The 19,092-nt window shown below is 40.9% G+C and overlaps 1 long non-coding RNA gene across 1 annotated transcript; it reads left to right on the top strand.

The window, feature by feature from the left end:
- The first annotated feature begins 3,596 nt into the window (after positions 1–3,596).
- LOC122459998 lies at positions 3,597–17,075 on the top strand. The gene is made up of 3 exons (XR_006281003.1): positions 3,597–3,651; positions 10,821–11,098; positions 16,496–17,075. It is a non-coding gene; the product is annotated as an uncharacterized LOC122459998 (long non-coding RNA).
- The last annotated feature ends 2,017 nt before the right edge of the window (positions 17,076–19,092 follow it).

The following is a 19,092-nucleotide window of genomic DNA, read 5'->3' on the forward strand; positions in this document are numbered from 1 at the left end:
GCAAGTGATACCGTACTTATGCATTGTATTTCTAGTCTTTTCATGCTTTGAAGCTTGCAGTCTTTATAAAGGCAAAATTATCACTATCAGGTGCTGATTAAACCTAGGTAGCAAGAGCTAATTTGCTCTGCTCAATTGTACTCACAAGGAAGAGACATAGAAGGAGGTGCAATCAGTCAAGTCTCATTATTTCAGCTGAGTTTTAATCCTCTGAGTCTCATCCAAATATAAATGTTGGCTAGACGATAGGATAGCTGAGAGACAGCTCACAATGAGTCAAATGAACAGGAAAAAGAAAACTGCATATTATCAGCATACTAATGGTGCTATAGTCCTCTAGTTACCTCATGGGACAGAACTGAATCCAATGGTATGCCATGGGTGGAACCCCACAGTTGAAGGCAAGCAAGTACCCACAATCATTTGCAAAGTCCTTTCCTCTAGAAGCACCTCAGCCATCCCCAGTAGTAACTAGACTCATCACCAACACCTGAGGGTCAGCGGTATTACAGATCTAACAGCAGTGGTAGTCCTGCAAATGGTTTCATACAAGCAAACCCCTGTATGCATGCAGAGACCTGTTGACTTCAGTAGGATACCATGAGAGCACAGGGATCTCCCCATGCACAGCCAGTTACAGGGTCATGATCAACAAGGACAGGTTTTTGTTTTTTTTTTTAATTATCCATTGCTGGAAGGAGACTATCAATCACGTTAATCAGGCCTGTTCCAATACCATGAGAGGGTCTATAGTTTACACTTACCAGTTTAGGAGTTCAGATTAATAAATTTATATTTATAGCCTCAGGCTTTACCATTTACTCTAACATTGTTTTGGAGCATATTAAAATATTAAAAATAAATTGAACACAAGAGCTGAACACTTGAAATAAAGGACACAATCCCACCAGCCTTACATAGACGTAACTCCTTGATTTCAGTGGAACTAGAGCAGGTCAAAAATTTTTAATGGAAGTTTTTACAGTTAAAACTGAAATGTTGTGTGGAAATGTATCAGTTTTGATCAAAATTGTCAGAAAGATTCCCCCTGAATAGCCTGTTAGGACACTTGCCTGGGATGTGGAAGACCTGAGTTCAAGATGCTGCACCAAATCAGCTACATCCTAGGTAAATACCCTAACCACTAGGCTATAGAATCAATCTCTTGCTGGCCACAGTGAATACTTAATTATTGATCAAAGTGAAATAACTCCTACTGGGGAGTAAAAACAATTGTGTAGCCCAGTGGTTAATACATTCACATGAGATGTGACAGAAGCAGGCTTAAGTACTTGCTCTGAATCAGGCAAAGTGGGGATTTGCTACTGAGCCTCCCTCATCCCAGGTGAGTGCTTTAGCTACTGGTTATTCAGTGGAGGGTCTCTTGAATGTGTTTTTTGTGCAAAATTTCAAAATGTCTTGTCCCTGTCCTGCAGGGGAACAAAAACAATTTTGAAACCTCAAGGTAAAACAGAAACGTGTTTTCTGCCCAGCCTTAAACAGGATCACAGACTCCGTGGTGGGGATCCCAAACCCCTGCAGGTCTACAAGGCTACAAGCTACTCCTTGTGGAAGGTGTAATTCAGCAGAAAGTCTGAGAAACTGAACTTGTAGAGTTTTCTGCAGACTTTATCCCTTCTTGGAGGTTTATATTCTGAGTGGGATGTTTTCATTTTCAACAAAACTTTTCCCCTAATAATGATAAATCCTTAGATACTGCTTTGCTAACTATTTAAAGTAAATCCACCTCATATTTGGAGCCACATTAGAGGTTTACTTTTATCAGGGAATTGTTATATTTATTTGGTATAACTAAAGTAAAACAAAAGTTTTTCTTCAAGGAACCAACTTCACTACATTTAGAGAAATAAAAAGGGATAGCCTTGGGCATTTATGATGTAGAGGTAAAAATTAATAGCTAAGTGCTATGTTATACTTTGTCTAGAAAGGCTCATTTAATTTTATAGCATGGGGTTTGCATCTGTTTTCTTTTTTCCAATGATATTTTACAAAGGTTTAGGCAACAGTTTTCAAAGTCATTTTTATATAATGCAAAAGATTTAAAAAATGTGTAAAGAGTCTTTGTGGAAAGAAAATAATCAATTTCCTGGTGTTCTACAGTAAGCATCCTGTATGTGATTGGAAGATCCTTTATCATAGAGGGTGGTCCAGTAGTAATGTACAAAAAAGGATAGTGTACAAAAATTAAATTATTATTTGACCCCACATCATTATATGCCACACAACTAATTAAAGCACACTATAACAATGTAGCCTTAATGTGCCGTCTGTTACTTGCATGACTCACTCATCTTTCACAAAGAATAAGTGATTTGTATTAGACAAGAGTTGTTAAGGATGTTTTTGCGGCTAACAATTGCTGTCATTGCTATGTTAAATCACAGGCCCAAGCCTGGGATAGAAAGAGACAGGCTTATCATGAGCCAGGAAAACAGCAGCTCAGGACTGATAGCTCTGACTTAGGGCCTTGTTTAAAAAGTTATGACTCAGTGCAAGCAGCCAAGGTTCCTTAGCCTTCCTCAGTTCAATCCAAACCAGCCACTAAGAGCCCTAATGTTCAGGTTGCGTGCCTCACTCTGATTATTTTTGGGAAATGGATCACAGCAAGTTTCTTTCCTTATGCATTCATCTTCATTTAGTGGATAAAGGGACTTCTCAGTGAAAGCTCTACACATTGGGCTGGATAATGGGCATTTCAGCCAAGCAGTGCAACTGTTCGGATTCATAGACTGAGATATTTTAAAAAGTTGTAAGTGCACACACCATAATAGCTACAAAGTATTACAGTGATACAACTCCCACCCCTGCATTCATTATATATGTGAATGAAAATTCATGATGATGTGAAACTGGACAGAGGTCATTTTGCAGGTAATTTCAAATGAGCATCAATACAACCATTATTTCACACTATCATGTATTTTGTATATGTCTCATAATGTACAGAAATCCAACTGTAGAAACAACTTCAGGAGATTTTTTGTGTGTGTTGTTTTCCATATTTCTTCCTACCAACAAGCTGCTTTCGCATTGTGAGTTCAATTTGAAAAGACTCACAAGGAGAGTGTTACAATTAATTAAAACATCTCTAAAAATGACCCCAAGTGTCTTATATTTAAAATATTGACATTTTTATAATATATATAAGTCCAATATCTTGGGACATTCAAGGACAAAAAGCAAGTGTTATTCCTTTGAAATCTAGGAAAGTTCCTTTTCCTATGGTATAAAGCAACATGCATCATCTGACTTTTAAAAGTGCCACTAGCCTCAGACTGAATGTTGTTTGCCTGGGCCTCAGGCCAGCATAATTTTTGGAGGAGAATGGGAGTGGGGACAGGGAAGTAGAATTCCACTTTTGGTGGGAGAAAAAAGCAAATTCTTTAAAGCTGCTCAGAGGACAAGTCCCATAAGCAGAATGAATGGTCAAAGATGTATGATCAGTGTAGTGTATAAGTCTGCTATTTAGCACATAGCTATCATCCTCACATGTGATGAATGTATGTGTGTATATATAGAGAATATTTGTATGTATGTGGGAGTGCACAAATATTCAAACACAAAAACTTTTTTAATAAGACTTGAAGAAGCTTACAGAGTTAAGGATTCAGCAGTCAGGGAACACCAAAGGTAAGATTCCACATGCAACCTTAACTTTTCCCCTTAAGTGTATGCATTATAGTATAGTCCTTACATGATTATATACTATTTCTTAAATTATAGGAGTATCATGTCCAATTTTTACTGTGGGGGAAAAAAACAGTGCTATCCTGGCTCTGACCAAGACTTGCTTCCTAACACTTGTGCCTATAGAGAAAAAGTTTCCGTAAAAGACGCCAGCATACCTAATTCCCTTAGACCATACCAGGGTGTTATTGCAATCCAGTCCCCAAAAGCAATATCTGAGAGATCACAAGTGTCTTAAAATTGGCCAGCCTAATTTTCAAAGATTATTATAATATAGGAGCACCTCTGAAGAATCACAGGTCTCACTACCTTTATAATTTAAAATCCATTCTGCTGTTAATGAGTCATGAACAAATACTTTTTATTGAAAGTAAGAAACTTCTCAGAGAAAGTATGATAAGATAATGTTAAATACATTGCCTTATAAAATAGTTTAATTCTAGCAATGCAGGAAGTTTGTTGTTAGAGCCTGTTGAAAAATGGAAAAAATGTTTGTAAAAAATGTCACAAATGTGGAAGTTATTTTCATCCGACAGGTTTTGAAAATGAATGATTTTTTTGATTATTCAAATTTTCTTGAACCTTTTAATTGAAAATTTCACTTTTTTCAGTTTGTTTTTGGTTTCATATTTGCTCTATTTTCCTTTCTCTCCTGTTCCATCCTCCCCCGAACTCTTTTTTGTTTTTTTCTCTTCAGTTTTATCCCAGAAAATGGGGTAGAAGGAAAGAGTGAAAAGGGGGTGGAAAGGGTTTGAAAAAGGAAAAATTAATTAAAAACCCTCTAAAATTTGCATTTGCCAGTTTTGTCAACAATATGGAAAACTTTTGTGAAAAACAGCTCTGGCCCTCTATCTCCACCACCCATTGCTTATAGACCAGCCTCTTATCTTGCCTATGCCATCCTACTCATATTTCTAATATGAGCAATCACAGCTGTCCTCATCTGAGATTAAGAATACTTACTGCGTGGTGAACCGCCTACTCATCTTCCACATGTAGATCACAGAGTTGACCTGGTTCCAGCCCATCCTCCCGCTGTAGACCAAAGATTACCATTTTACTCTTTGCTCACACTTCATATTTGCAAGAGAAAACACCAACATCACGTTGTAGGTTGGAAGAGAACACAGTAGCTTGTCCACCCTCTCTTTATATGGACCTGGAAGCTGTATTGTACCTCATTCTGTTCAACCTCTAAAAATGGGCTGGGTAACTACCCTCCAAACACAGTCCACCAGATATACCTTTATTCCATCTGTTCTAAACACCAGAATGTGGGTCTTCACTTGTATCCTTCTTTCCATGAAGCAGAGAAAGGCACAGATGTTTTACTGTTTCCTTGCACCTCAGGGAATATGCATCTGCCATTTCTCCCCTGCTAATTCCCCTATCCTGAGATTAGTCACAAAGTTACAATATATAGATCTGGAGATGTCACCTGTTTTGAGTGTGGTAGACATATTGGTTGCATGGTTTTATATGTATGAAGAGGAGCACTGGGGGCTAGGAGAATGAGGCCATCAGACAGAAGTAGTGGAGGAGGTGGGACCAGGTCAGAGCAATGAGCCAATCAGCAAATGGAACAGGCTGATGTGAAAAAGTCAGTCTGAGATCACTTGGGTGCAGAAGTATGGGGCTGCTCCTGCTGTGGATCCTGTTGCTTTGGTTGGATATTTTTTAGCTACTAGGTGGGCACTGCCCTACTGCTGTTTCTTTTACCTTCCCTGAACCTCTGTGTGGGTGGGTGGGTGGATGCTTCATGGTTAAAGAATTCAAAGAATAGCTTATGATTCTTCGACTCACAATTCTTCTCTATGCCTGCAGTAGGTCACTGGCTCTCAGCACTCGGCTTTCCATAGCCTGGGTAGAATATTTTTAGCAGAGCACCTGTGTACAAAGTGTGATAGGGAAGTGGTTTATAAAAAAGCAGCCCCCTTTTCCAGAAGCTTTTTATTTTTTTGATCGTTGGGTCTCTATTAACCCTCTTATAAGAACTTTTCTCCAGCAATTCTTTGAGGGCTGCCCCTTTAAATTTCATAGATTCATAGATTCATAGATACTAAGGTCAGAAGGGACCATTCTGATCATCTAGTCCGACCTCCTGCACAGCGCAGGCCACAGAATCTCACCCACCCACTCCTATGAAAAACCTCACCCATGTCTGAGCTATTGAAGTCCTTAAATCATGGTTCAAATACTTCAAGGAGCAGAGAAGCCTCCCTCAAGTCAACCATGCCCCATACTATAGAGGAAGGCGAAAAACCTCCAGAGCCTCTCCAATCTGCCCTGGAGGAAAATTCCTTCCCGACCCCAAATATGGCAATCAGCTAAACCCTGAGCATATGGGCAAGATTCACCAGCCAGATACCCAGGAAAGAATTTTCTATAGTAACTCAGATCCCATCCATCTAATATCCCATCTCAGGGGATTTGGCCTATTTAGCCTGAATATTTATAGATCAATTACTTACCAAAATCCCATTATCCCATCATACCATCTCCTCCATAAACTTATCGAGTAGAATCTTAAAGCCAGATAGATCTTTTGCCCCCACTGCTTCCCTTGGAAGGCTATTCCAAAACTTCACTCCTCTGACGGTTAAAAACCTTCGTCTGATTTCAAGTCTAAACTTCCTGGTGGCCAGTTTATACCCATTTGTTCTTGTGTCCACATTGGTGCTGAGCTGAAATAATTCCTCTCCCTCTCCTGTATTTATCCCTCTGATATATTTATAGAGAGCAATCATATCTCCCCTCAACCTTCTTTTAGTTAGGCTAAACAAGCCAAGCTCCTTAAGTCTCCTTTCATAAGACAAGTTTTCCATTCCTCGGATCATCCTAGTAGCCCTTCTCTGTACCTGCTCCAGTTTGAATTCATCCTTTTTAAACATGGGAGACCAGAATTGCACACAGTATTCTAGGTGAGGTCTCACCAGTGCCTTGTATAATGGTACTAAAACCTCCTTATCCCTACTGGAAATGCCTCTCCTGATGCATCCCAAAACCGCATTAGCTTTTTTCACAGCCATATCACATTAGCAGCTCATAGTCATCCTATGATCAACCAATACTCCAAGGTCCTTCTCCTCTTCCGTTATTTCTAATTGATGCGTCCCCAACTTATAGCTAAAATTCTTGTTATTAATCCCTAAATGCATAACCTTACACTTCTCACTATTAAATTTCATCCTATTACTATTACTCCAGTTTACAAGGTAATCCAGATCCTCCTGTATAATATCCCGATCCTTCTCCGAATTGGCAATACCTCCCAGCTTTGTATCATCTGCAAACTTTATTAGCACACTCCCACTTTTTGTGCCAAGATCAGTAATAAAAAGATTAAATAAGATTGGTCCCAAAACCGATCCCTGAGGAACTCCACTGGTAACCTCCCTCCAACCTGACAGTTCGCCTTTCAGTAGGACCCGTTGCAGTCTCCCCTTTAACCAATTCCTTATCCACCTTTTGATGTTCATATTGATCCCCATCTTCTCCAATTTAACTAATAATTCCCCAGGTGGCACGGTATCAAATGCCTTACTGAAATCTAGGTAAATTAGATCCACTGCATTTCCTTTATCTAAAAAATCTGTTACTTTTTCAAAAAAGGAGATTAGGTTGGTTTGGCACGATCTACCTTTTGTAAAACCATGTTGTATTTTGTCCCATTTACCATTGACTTCAATGTCCTTAACTAATTTCTCCTTCAAAATTTTTTCCAGGACCTTGCATACTACAGATGTCAAACTAACTGGCCTGTAGTTACCCGGATCACTTTTTTTTCCTTTCTTAAAAATAGGAACTATATTAGCAATTCTCCAATCATTCGGTACTATTCCTGAGTTTACAGATGCATTAAAAATTCTTGCTAATGGGCTTGCAATTTCAGGTGCCAATTCCTTTAATATTCTTGGATGAAGATTATCTGGGCCCCCCGATTTAGTCCCATTAAGCTGTTTCAGTTTCGCTTCTACCTCTGATATGGTAATATCTACCTCTATATCCTCCTTCCCATTTGTCATGCTACCATTATCCCCAAGATCCTCTTTAGCCTTATTAAAGACTGAGGCAAAGTATTTGTTTAGATATTGGGCCATGCCTACATTATCTTTAACCTCCACTCCATCCTCAGTGTTAAGCGGCCCCACTTCTTCTTTCTTAGTTTTCTTCTTCTTTATGTGGCTATAGAACCTTTTACTCTTGGTTTTAATTCCCTTTGCAAGGTCCAACTCTACTCGACTTTTAGCCTGTCTCACTTGATCCCTACATGTTCTGACCTCAATTAGGTAGCTTTCCTTGCTGATCCCTCCCATCTTCCACTCCCTGTATGCTTTCTGCTTCTTCTTAATCACCTCTCTAAGATGCTTGCTCATCCAGCTTGGTCTACAACTCCTTCCTATGAATTTTTTCCCCTTTCTTGGGATACAGGCTTCCGATAGCTTCTGCAGTTTTGATTTAAAGTAATCCCAGGCCTCCTCTACCTTTAGATCCATAAGTTCTTCAGTCCAATCCACTTCCCTAACTAATTTCCTTAATTTTTGAAAGTCAGCCCTTTTGAAATCAAAAACCCTAGTTGCAGATTTATTTTTGTTAATCCTTCCATTTAGTTTGAACTGAATTAGCTCATGATCACTTGAGTCAAGATTGTTCCCTACAACCATTTCTTCTATGAGGTCCTCGCTACTTACCAAAATTAAATCTAAAATGGCATCCCCTCTAGTCGGTTCAGCAACTACTTGATGAAGGAATCCATCAGCTATCGCATCTAGGAAAATCTGAGCCCTCTTATTATTACTAGCACTGGTCCTCCAGTCTATATCTGGGAAGTTAAAGTCTTCCATGATCACGCAGTTTCCATTAGTATTTACTTTATTAAGGACATTAAAAAGGGCTGTATCCATATCCAAATTAGATCCCGGAGGTCTATAGCACACCCCAAGCACTATCGTAGGAGAGGCTTTACTAGTTTTCTTCCCCAATGTAATTTTTGCCCACACGGACTCTGTCTTATCCATTGCATCGCTTCTTATTTCTTTACATTCTACCTCATCATTGATATACAATGCTACTCCACCACCTTTACCTTTGTTTCTGTCTTTCCTAAACAGCACATACCCTTCAATACCTGGTTTCAGAGTAGCAGCCGTGTTAGTCTGTATTCGCAAAAAGAAAAGGAGTACCCGTGGCACCTTAGAGACTAACAAATTTATTAGAGCATAAGCTTTCGTGAGCTACAGCTCACTTCATCGGATGCATTTCAATACCTGTAGTCCAGTCATGACTACTATTCCACCATGTTTCTGTTATCCCTATTAGGCACAGTCATTCTACAGCCAGTATAACCTATTAGACTAGTATCCACACCGCCGTCTTATTTTTCCATTGCATTGCTTCTTATTTCTTTACATTCTACCTCATCATTGATATACAATGCTACTCCATCCCCTTTACCTTTTTTTCTGTCTTTCCTAAAGAGCACATACTCTTCAATACCTGTAGTCCAGTCATGACTACTATTCCACCATGTTTCTGTTATCCCTATGATATCTGGTTTCACTTCCTGCACCAGTAGCTCTAGTTCCTCCATTTTGTTACCTAGACTCCTCGCATTGGTGTACAAACACCTTAATTTTTGCTGTTTGGCCTCGCTCACATTTTGTATCCTAAATTTGGCAGACCCAAGCAGCTGCTGACCTAAAGTGGCCATTTTGTGACTAGTTTCTGCTTGCTGAAGTTCCTTCTTCTTTGGCTGGTGAATTTTATTAACTCCTGGTTTGCAAACACACATCTCCTTGCTTAATTGTTTTCTTACTGCTGTAGAGATGATGCATATTCACACCAACTATATTATGATCTGCTCTGACACACTCCGGATAATAGTTGAAGCATCATCCATATTTGTGACTTAGACTGGAATAGTGTCTGCAGGTTCTATCCTCATACAACTCACGACCATATTCTTGGAGTTCAGACTTATCAGGCAGAGTTAAGTATTGTGCACAAACTATTGTGGAGGGGATGTGTCTTTAACTCCAATAGATGGAAGTTAGGTGGATATGTAGAGGATATATGGAATTCCTTGGATTTTTAGTTTTTAGCGTATTCTAATGGTGAGAGAGAAAATGACCTACATACAGTGCATATAAAAGATGTTTAATTGCATATGGGAAAACATTCATTGGGGCATCATTCACACCACACGTTTACCTGTTCCTGTGGTATAGTGCACATGCTGGTAATGTGAGAAACTCCCAATACCAGCCTTTTTAAATTTACTATATCCCCTTCTTAAATGTATTTAATTGGATGCAGAAACAAAGAAACATACCTAAGTAAACAAAGGGACATAGGGAATGTGAGTAATTCTAGACTGACAGAAAGAGCTGGTAGAAATATGAGTTTAAGAGGCCATTGAACCCTGTGAAATTTTTTGGTATGCCACAATTGTTAAAACACCTGGGCCAAATAAATTTGGACAGATCCATCAGGACAGTTTTTTACAATGTACACTGGACCTCAGGATTGCTGACCTGAGACCTGTAGTGCAGTATTAAATCAGATTAGGCTGCAAAGGGGAGCCAGCCAATTCTGATGGCTGTTGTCATGGGCCTGGACATCATGGTGTGATGTGGTATTGCATCATTTTGTGATGCAGCACAGTAGGGGGCAGAGAATGCGGACAAGAGCAGGAATGTGCCCGAAAGGAGTTCATGTCTGCAAGCAGGGCCACTGCCAGATAATCATAAGCATGTATGTGTAAGTGACCTAAGTGTGGAACTCTATGGGCGCACATCTTTCTTGAGTCCCTCCCCTGTTTCAGCCAGGATGGAGACTCTGTATTGATGTAAAAACAAATAAAAATTGGGGCCGAGTGGAGGGACTGATGCCTGGAAATTATTTAAATTTCCTCAATCTTCAAAGATCTTTCTACAGAGCAATTTTGTATAATATCTGTCCTGTATAATGGAATTGTCATTCCCTCAAAAGGGAGTGGAGTCTCTAGCTCCTCTCACTTCTGTCTTATGCTGGTAGGGGGGATAGAACTTCCTGAAAAGCAGCAGAGGTGGATGCAGAGTTCCCATTTGGGACACCATTCTTTGCCCTCTCAGATGGGGCTACTACTATCATCAGTACTGGAAGCCTGAAACTCCCTAGCCAAGTGCCAGCTCTTGATGTTGCTCCCACTTCACATCCCCCTGTCTGAAGAGTTTTTGTTTTGCTAGCCATCGAAGAGGGCTATCCCTTGAGGAACAGAGATCCCATGAGCCCTGGGAATAGCAGTTGTGCAGGAGTAGAGGAGCACTCTTCTATGCTGCTTACTACTTTGAAGGGGCTGCAGAATGCATGATCCTAGACCTCCAAAAGGCCTCCTCACTTTCTCTGCAAGGTACACCTGTGCCTTTTGACTTATCATTGGTCATTCTTGTTCGAATACATTTTAAATCTTAGCAAAATACCATTGAAGTCACTTATATAGTTCTGTAAATGTACATGGTGCTTTAGAAACATATTTTAAGCCACATTCCCTGCCTCTAATATACAATCTAATTTGTAAATTAGGTTTAGAGTGTATTTCTTTTTTTTTTAACTGTAAGAATAAAGACCACTGGAAAGACAGAAAACATTAGTCAACTTGTTACCACATCATTCTGTTTCCAAACTACCCTAAACTTAGAACAACCAGGTGTAGTTCTATGGAAGGAGTATCCATGGGAGGGTGGAGGTGGAAACCCTTGCAGGGTCCTAGAGACCAAGCCAGAATGTCTACACTGCAATTAAACAGCCCCTCAGCCCACGCCCTGCAAGCCCAAGACAGCTGGCATGGGCCTGGCGTGGGTTTTTAATTGCAGTGTAGACATCCACTATGAGGCATTCCTCCCTAAGGAGGACAGGGTTTGCCTGTAAGTAGGACCGTAAATGTGTCATTGTACAAACAGTACACTTTGCATGTCTTGGCCATGATATTCTAGTAATAAAGCCAAATCCTAGCTCCAAGTCCTTGTGTGTGTCCCTCAGATACATTGCAGTAGTCAGCCATAAACTGGTTACATGGAATTTAATGCCCTGAATTGTTAGTTGGGGCTGAGAATTGCTTTTCCTCAAACCCTTATATTTCCAAGTTCTTCCTTAGGGCCTGTTATTTGATCTTTGTTCTTTATCTCAGGATTTGGTTCAGTAAATTTATCTGGCATATAATTTGTATACATCTCATGCTGCTTATTAAAAGAAAACATGTGGCTATTTTCTGGTTTAGAACTTGGTAAAAAATATCCCAAACCAATTCTGAATCATGCGTTTGAAAGTCTAGAAAAAAGAATAACTTAAGGAGTTTAAACCATTTTTACTGGTTAATTAGTGCAAAGAAATGTGCATTTGGGCAAACAATTTGAAAACCAGCTAAGCACAAAAGGTTTGAAATGGATGATGTATTACACTCTCTTACATAGAAATTCCAGTTCCATATTATTTAATAGTTTAGCTATCACAGCAGTGTGCATTTTCAAAGGTAGTCATTGAGTTGTGCCACAAGGAAGGGGAGTACTCAATTATTGACACTCTTAAAATAAAGGCAACTTTAAGATTTCAGCTGGGTGGGTAGACTAGAAGTTATGGAATGTTGTCCCAGTTCTGGCTGCCCCAACAATCCTGGAATTCTGAAATTATCTGAGTGTTCAGCATCAGGGATTTCCAGCAGGCAGATTTCACATGCAGTTGTGGTACCTGGCAACTGGTGAGATCAACAGTTGCTAATCCAAGTGTTCCTGTGCTGTTTTTGGCCCACAGTACTCCCTAGAGGTGTGAGTTGCTATGTGCAAACCTGCTGGTGCATTCAATATATGAAGTAGAGATGGCACATTCAGAGAACTTCATTCAACATTCCACCATCCACAAGAAATCAGCTCTATACCATGTGCAATAAATCACCAACCATAGGTAACCAGGAGATGTTTAAAAGGATGGTCCGAGCCCATGCAATTGCAGAATTTAAGTAAAGCGCTGCCTTCAGGCAGGCAGAGAAGGTGGGTTCTGCCTGATGCATTGAAGGGTCAGCTGGCCTGGCTATACCAGCAATGTGTGTTTCTTAGCAGGTAGTACTGTGCTAAAATCTGTAGGAAAATTTATAGCTTTTTGTGACACTAGACTCTTACTGTACCAGATAGGCACTGCCACAAAATAGTGCCCATCAGACACAGATGTGAGCACAGGTCAGGAGGCTCTGTGCTGAAGATGCTCAAAAGAGCTCATACTGGTCAGTTAGAAAAGCAATTACCAGTAAAATAAAAGTTTTTAAAAAAATCTGTTTAATTATGTGGCAGATATTTCTGAAGGGGAATTAGCAGAGCAGCTGCAGACATTTTTCAAGGGCAGAGAGTAGCATAACCATTGGTTAAGGGAAAGGGAGTGACTAATGAGAGGGGGAAAAAAGTCTCTCTCATTGGCTATCTGCAAATCAGCTAACATTATGTGGGGGGAATAATAGATCTGGCAACCAGAAAATAAACACGATATCTGAAGTCCTATCACAGAATACACGGAGGGACATGTTTTACCAGTAAAGAGCCAAAAAAGTCTGCTGGAACCTACTTTAATACTCTATTGTTCATCCACTCTCTGCCCCAGAACACAATAAGCATATATTACTGACAGCCATGTAAGATGGTACTTTCTTTGCTGAATGGCACACCTCAGCCTTGTCAAACATCTGCATAAAGCTACTGTGAGGGCCCAGAAATGCATTGAACCTCATTTAGAGCATGCCAGCTCTGGTACATCTAAGGCAATTAATCAAAGAACATAAATTCAACCCTTCTTAATAACTATGCCAGCCTTCAAAACAAAGAACCTTTTTTAAAAAAGTTCTTCCTTTTACAAGCTTTCTCCTCCCTTCTCTTTCTTGGCAGCAGTTCTTCTGCTTCTGAGAACAGATCATCTAAAATTTATTAGCATAATCTGCATGGAGAGATTTCCTAATACCAAAAATAAATTAAACTGTACTACTTCTAGGACATAGATGAACAGCTGTTGAAATGAAAGAAAGAGAAGAATGTTCCATAGGAAACAGCATTAGTGAGTTTATTGCCATTAGTTAAAATACAGCAACATCCAGTAGTATGTGATATTATGTATGAAACTGGCAATCTTATCTTAGTAAAAATATAGAGCTCTAAAAAACAACAAATGTAACAGGGTGGTCTGTTCCCTTTAAGGCCAGTGAGTCCTGGGCCCAGCCATCCCCTGTTTCAAAGCATGGCCCTTTAAGAATCGATGTTCCATGGGAGGACCAACAGTCAAGCTGGGAACTATATGCTTTAGTGAGGTGGCCATAATGCTCAGCAGATAAAAGATGGTGGAACTCAGTGGGGTGAAGCTTAGAGTCTGGAAGGAGGCTCCTTGATGAAGGTGTGCTAGGGAAGCTTGTGAGGATCACAGCCCAAGGAAGTAGAGCTGTGGAGACCTGTCCAAAGTGGAAGAATTTTGAGCCCAGTATCAGGGCAAGAGAAAGGACCAGAGGGAGAAGACACTCCAGAGAAGGCAGGCTGGTACATAGGAAGAGGTTCTGAGAAGGAAAGAAGGAGTTTGGGTCTGAGCTATAGGATTGATATCCCAATTGTTTTGGGTTCCCAGGGCTGGTAGAGGATGCAGTGACCTCTGCTATTAAGAGGGAGGAAGAAGGGACTAACCAGAGCTGACAAAGGCTAGAAGCTGACCCCAGAAAGAGAAGAACTGAAGACTGTTGTGTGCTTGGCATTAGTCTATGATGGAAGATTGGTGTCTGTCTTTTGGACTTTGATTATGATGGAAGGAGTTGGCTTTTGTGATTTAGCAAGAGGGCTAAATCACCTTGGCAACTGAATTGTTCTGGAGGCTGAGAGAATTCATGGAAAACCCAGGAACTAACCTGAAGCTGGATGACTTCAGTGCTGGCATCTCTTGAGTGGGCATGTGTGCAGGTGCTGCTACAATGAATAATCTAAAGTACTGCATCTGGAAATGCATTTTGGGGAAACTGTTTTCTGTTTTAGTTATTAAACGACAGCTTGCACATTTAAGCTTTTATACATATTTGAAATATATTCATATTAGAGCAACAAATTCAGCATTGATTTACACCCAGTGCCTCTGAGTTAAATCAGCCTTTGGTGGTGATGGGTGTAAATCAATGCAGAATGTCTCATTGCATTCAGCTGGGCAACCAAATCACATGATAAAGAAGTCATAAATTAATTACATATTTTGAGCTTTATAGTGTAGCCTTGAGTTTACCAGCCCAATCACAAAATCTCTTAGAATACATACTTTTAATCCTATAATTATGATACTGATGTCATCCTTGACACTTTTAAAAAAATTGCTCAGTGTGCTTCTGTGATTTTAATTCCAGGTCCAATCTTGGCATTTTCTAGACCCACTTTGGACGTGGCTTAAATGGCAGAAGTCTCATGACTTCTGAAGGCATAATTTAGACCTAAAAATTTAATTGTGCATAAAAAAGGGGGCAGCTCAAACTATAACTGCATTTTCATATGCTTTCTGGATCCTAGTCCGACTCCCCTTTAGGTTTGGGCTCTGCATAGAAATATTTCTTTGTACTTTATTCTGAACTGACATTTTACTTCTTAAGGGAGAAATCAGTGCATACATGTTTGCCTTATGCAAATCTTATGTATATTATTCCCAGACCTGTAGGGATGACAGAACCTAATATGGTGTCAAACTAAAATTCTCATGAAGCGGACACATTTAATCCAAATGAGTTTCACAGCAGAATGTTCTTCTGTTGACCCTGGACATTGGGCAAAATGTTCCAGGAATAAAACTCCTACAGAAAAATGTATTTGCATAAATCTGAGTAGAGAGAACAAACATACCACTCATCTTTTGCATAGTTTCTGTGTGATTGCTACTGATAATAGTTTTCCTTTTAGGGACTGAATCTAATGAGAAAATACTCCAAACAAGTGCAGTTTCCTATGAGTGCTGAAGTTAGTATATAACAACCATCACCCTCTAATCAGAAATATTTCTGCTGTCTCAGCTCAGAACACATTATTTACTAAGCTTGAACTATGCTAAGTTCATTTTTTGTCACCTTCTTTAATAAAGTCCCACCCCAAAATTTGTCCACAAGTTAATTATTTTAAGTAGAAACTCCAATTCCTTAAACTATTTTTAAAATTTCTGCCATCTAGAGCCAGTTTTGTAGCATAACATCTTAACACAGTTAATGTGTGACAATCTCAGTAACAGCTTGTTCTCTGACCTTAATACCCCCAACTGAGAGACTATTCATGTTGGAAGTGAACTGAAACACTAAAAAAGGACATGGGTGGCAAGATGACAAAGTGGAACAGAGGCCTACAAAGGGAAGTTTGGACTGTGGAGACTTGTAGCACTGTTTCAAGTGGGGCTGATATTAGAGATGTCTTGCAGACACACAGGGCTGGATCATCAGCTGTTATTAATTGACGTAGGTTCTTTGCCTTCAGTAAAGCTATGCTGATATACATCAGCATAAGTCCATTGCTTTCACAGAAGTTATGCTGATGTACAGCAGCTGAGGGTTTGGCCCAGAATTTCCATCTCTGTAGTGATAGTAAGATATTAACTCAGTGGGAATTCTATTTTTTTTTAATTCAGATTCCGTACCCTACTTGTTAGCATGTCTGGGTCCAGACAGTTATTTGCATCCCAATCTTGGTTCAGTGCCCTGCCCTCTCTGATTGCACCGTCTTCTTCCATATTGTTGTGGCAATGTTGAAAACTGTTGCTGTTCCCCCATCAGGTCTGGAGACATTGAATGAAAATAAACATGTACAAGAAACTGTAGCTGACAGGAGGGTACAAGAAGTTAAGCCAGGTCAGTTAGGCTGTGCCTGATCTGAGTGTATTATATCCTCAGCATAAGTAAGCAGTCTTTCCAAGTGGAGGTCATTCCAGCCCATTTAAAAAAAAAACAGTCGTCAGTGGTTAGGGACCCATCTGCAGCTCCGATTATATCAAAAAGATTGAAAAGGAGACTGGGTGAAGGAGATGCCAAGGCTATTGGAGTGAGGAAAGCAGGAATTACTGGGTGGCTCAGTCCACTTATGTGAGCTGGTTCACTGGCAGCCTTCCTTTCCCACCAGGAGGGATAGTGGTGTGAGGGACAATTGGGTCTATTCCAGAGCACATCCTCCCACAAACAGGAATGAAAAGAAAATGGCAGTGTGGAGAGAACACTGGGTCCACTCCCTAGCAGTTGAGATATTTGGACTCGTTTTGGATTGTCACCTAGTTTGATGCACTCATCCAGCATGCCTCCTTGCTTTAAAAAGGCTATTCTCATACAGATAAAATTAAATTAAATAATCTGTTTTTATTAACATCTGTTTCAAGTTGTTTTTGTAGTAAGTTTGAAAGTATTCATGCCATTTAAAAAGCCCATATATTAGTATGCATGTGTGTTATATTTTGTGCTGTGTATAGTTTGTGCGCATCTTAGGACTCGTCAAAATTTTTCTGTCTAAAGTGACAGAAAATGACTTTTTGACTAAAGAAAACTTTTTAGAGAAATTGTATTTTTCTGGGGAGATTTTGATTGTTTTCATCAGACAACCAAATGCCTGAAAATGAGAATATTTCAGTTCAGATATCCTGCCATGGTGCCTCAGAGAAGGTGTAGTTCAGTTTCCTCATGTCCCAATTATCTCTATGGACTGACTCCCAAGATGGACTACACCACCCATAATGCACCATGGCCAGGGACTCCCATTATGCAACTGCCTCTTCTTACCAGCAGGGGACAGCATTGTGCATAATGGGAGATATAATCCACCCAGGGAGCTCTTTTTATAAAGGAGAAAGGATGTATGAAGCATAATCCATCCAGGGAGGTAAATTTACAGAGGAGAAAGGAAGTCTGAGGCACCTGAACTACAACATCCATGAGATACCACAGCAGTGGTTCCAAATTGAAATGTATAGAATTGTCACCCAAAATATTTATTTTCAATTTTTTGCCAAATCAGCCTTTTCATGGAAAATGTTGATGGTCTAATCTTTTTAATTCCCACTAATTTTTTTGTACAACTCCCCCTATTTTCTGACTAGTTTATGTCTACATAATTTCTTAAAGTTTTGAATGTTGAGTTTGATATCTGCCAAGGTTACTCTTTAAGTCCAGCTAAGGATTTATCAGATCTCTAAGTGTAAGGGGACTGTTGCCCCCTTACTAACAGTCAGTGGGACTGTTTTGGTTGGCTAGCTCCCAGTACTAAAAGGAGAAGGGTCTATGGGAAATCAGGACCCTGAGACTGACAGTCCCCAGGAACAATGGGGAGAGGCCAATGCTCCAGGTCAGGCTGAATGTCAGGGCGGGCAGGCTAATCAGGGAGTCAGGAGGCCAGGGAGGTCCCGTCCTCTGAGTGAGCTGGAATTGCCTGGGTCAGACAGAGTGGGGCTGAGCTAAGGAGAAAGCAGGGGCCTGAGTTGAGCTGGGGAGCAGAGCTGTGCCAGATCCAGAGAGAGCAGACCCTGTCCTGGGAGCAGAGCTGCAGCCCCAGAGCCAGAGGCACAGCCCCGAGAGCGCAGACTTGCCCTGGGAGCAGAGCTGAAGCAACCAGAGCCAGAGAAGCCAGAAAAGCAGCCCAGGAAGCAGGTCAGTGCTGGGAGCAGAGTCACAGAAGCAGCCTGCAGAGCAGACCTGTCCTGGGAGCAGAGCTGCAGCAACCAGAGCCCGAGGGGCCAAAGAAGCAGCCCAGGGAGCTGGAGGCAGAGCAGCGGAGACAGAGTGGTGCAGCTGGGGCTGGAGCAGTCTGGAGCTGGGTGCGATGAGCAGCTGGGGAGACCAAGGGGGACCCTGGGCAGCGGGCCCAGCACAGGGAGGTGCCTCAGCCAAGAGGTTCTGCAGGCCAGGCTTGGATCGTAACCCCAACAGGGCGGGGGCGACACTGGAAGAAGGGTCCTACCACTTAGAGCCTGAGAGCGTGTGGCCACCACCAGAGCAAGTGTCCAATCCACAGCATCCCTATAGCACAACTAGGGCCTGAGAAGAAGGCCTGGGACTTACAAGGAACAGACTGTGAACTGCCCAGACATTCCAGAGACACTGTTTGTGATGTTTCCTGCCACAGAGCGGGGTGATGTTTCCTTTAACCTTTCCCATTTTTCCTTATTATTTTTAAATTAATTGTTGATTAAATAACTTGCATTTGCTTTAACATGTATGTAATGGTCAGTGGGTCAGAGAAGTGCTGAGTGCAGAGAGAATACCCCGGAGTGGGGACACCCTAGCCCCTGTCCTAGATGACCACAGCAGGGTTGGGGTTGAGCCCCCCAGGAATCCTGGGCCCAGCCTTGTTGGGGTTACGAGGACTCTGCCAGACTGGAGAGTGGAAGGGG

The sequence above is a fragment of the Dermochelys coriacea genome, chromosome 4, assembly GCF_009764565.3.
Source record: "Dermochelys coriacea isolate rDerCor1 chromosome 4, rDerCor1.pri.v4, whole genome shotgun sequence".
In the NCBI taxonomy this organism is placed as follows: Eukaryota; Metazoa; Chordata; order Testudines; family Dermochelyidae; genus Dermochelys; species Dermochelys coriacea.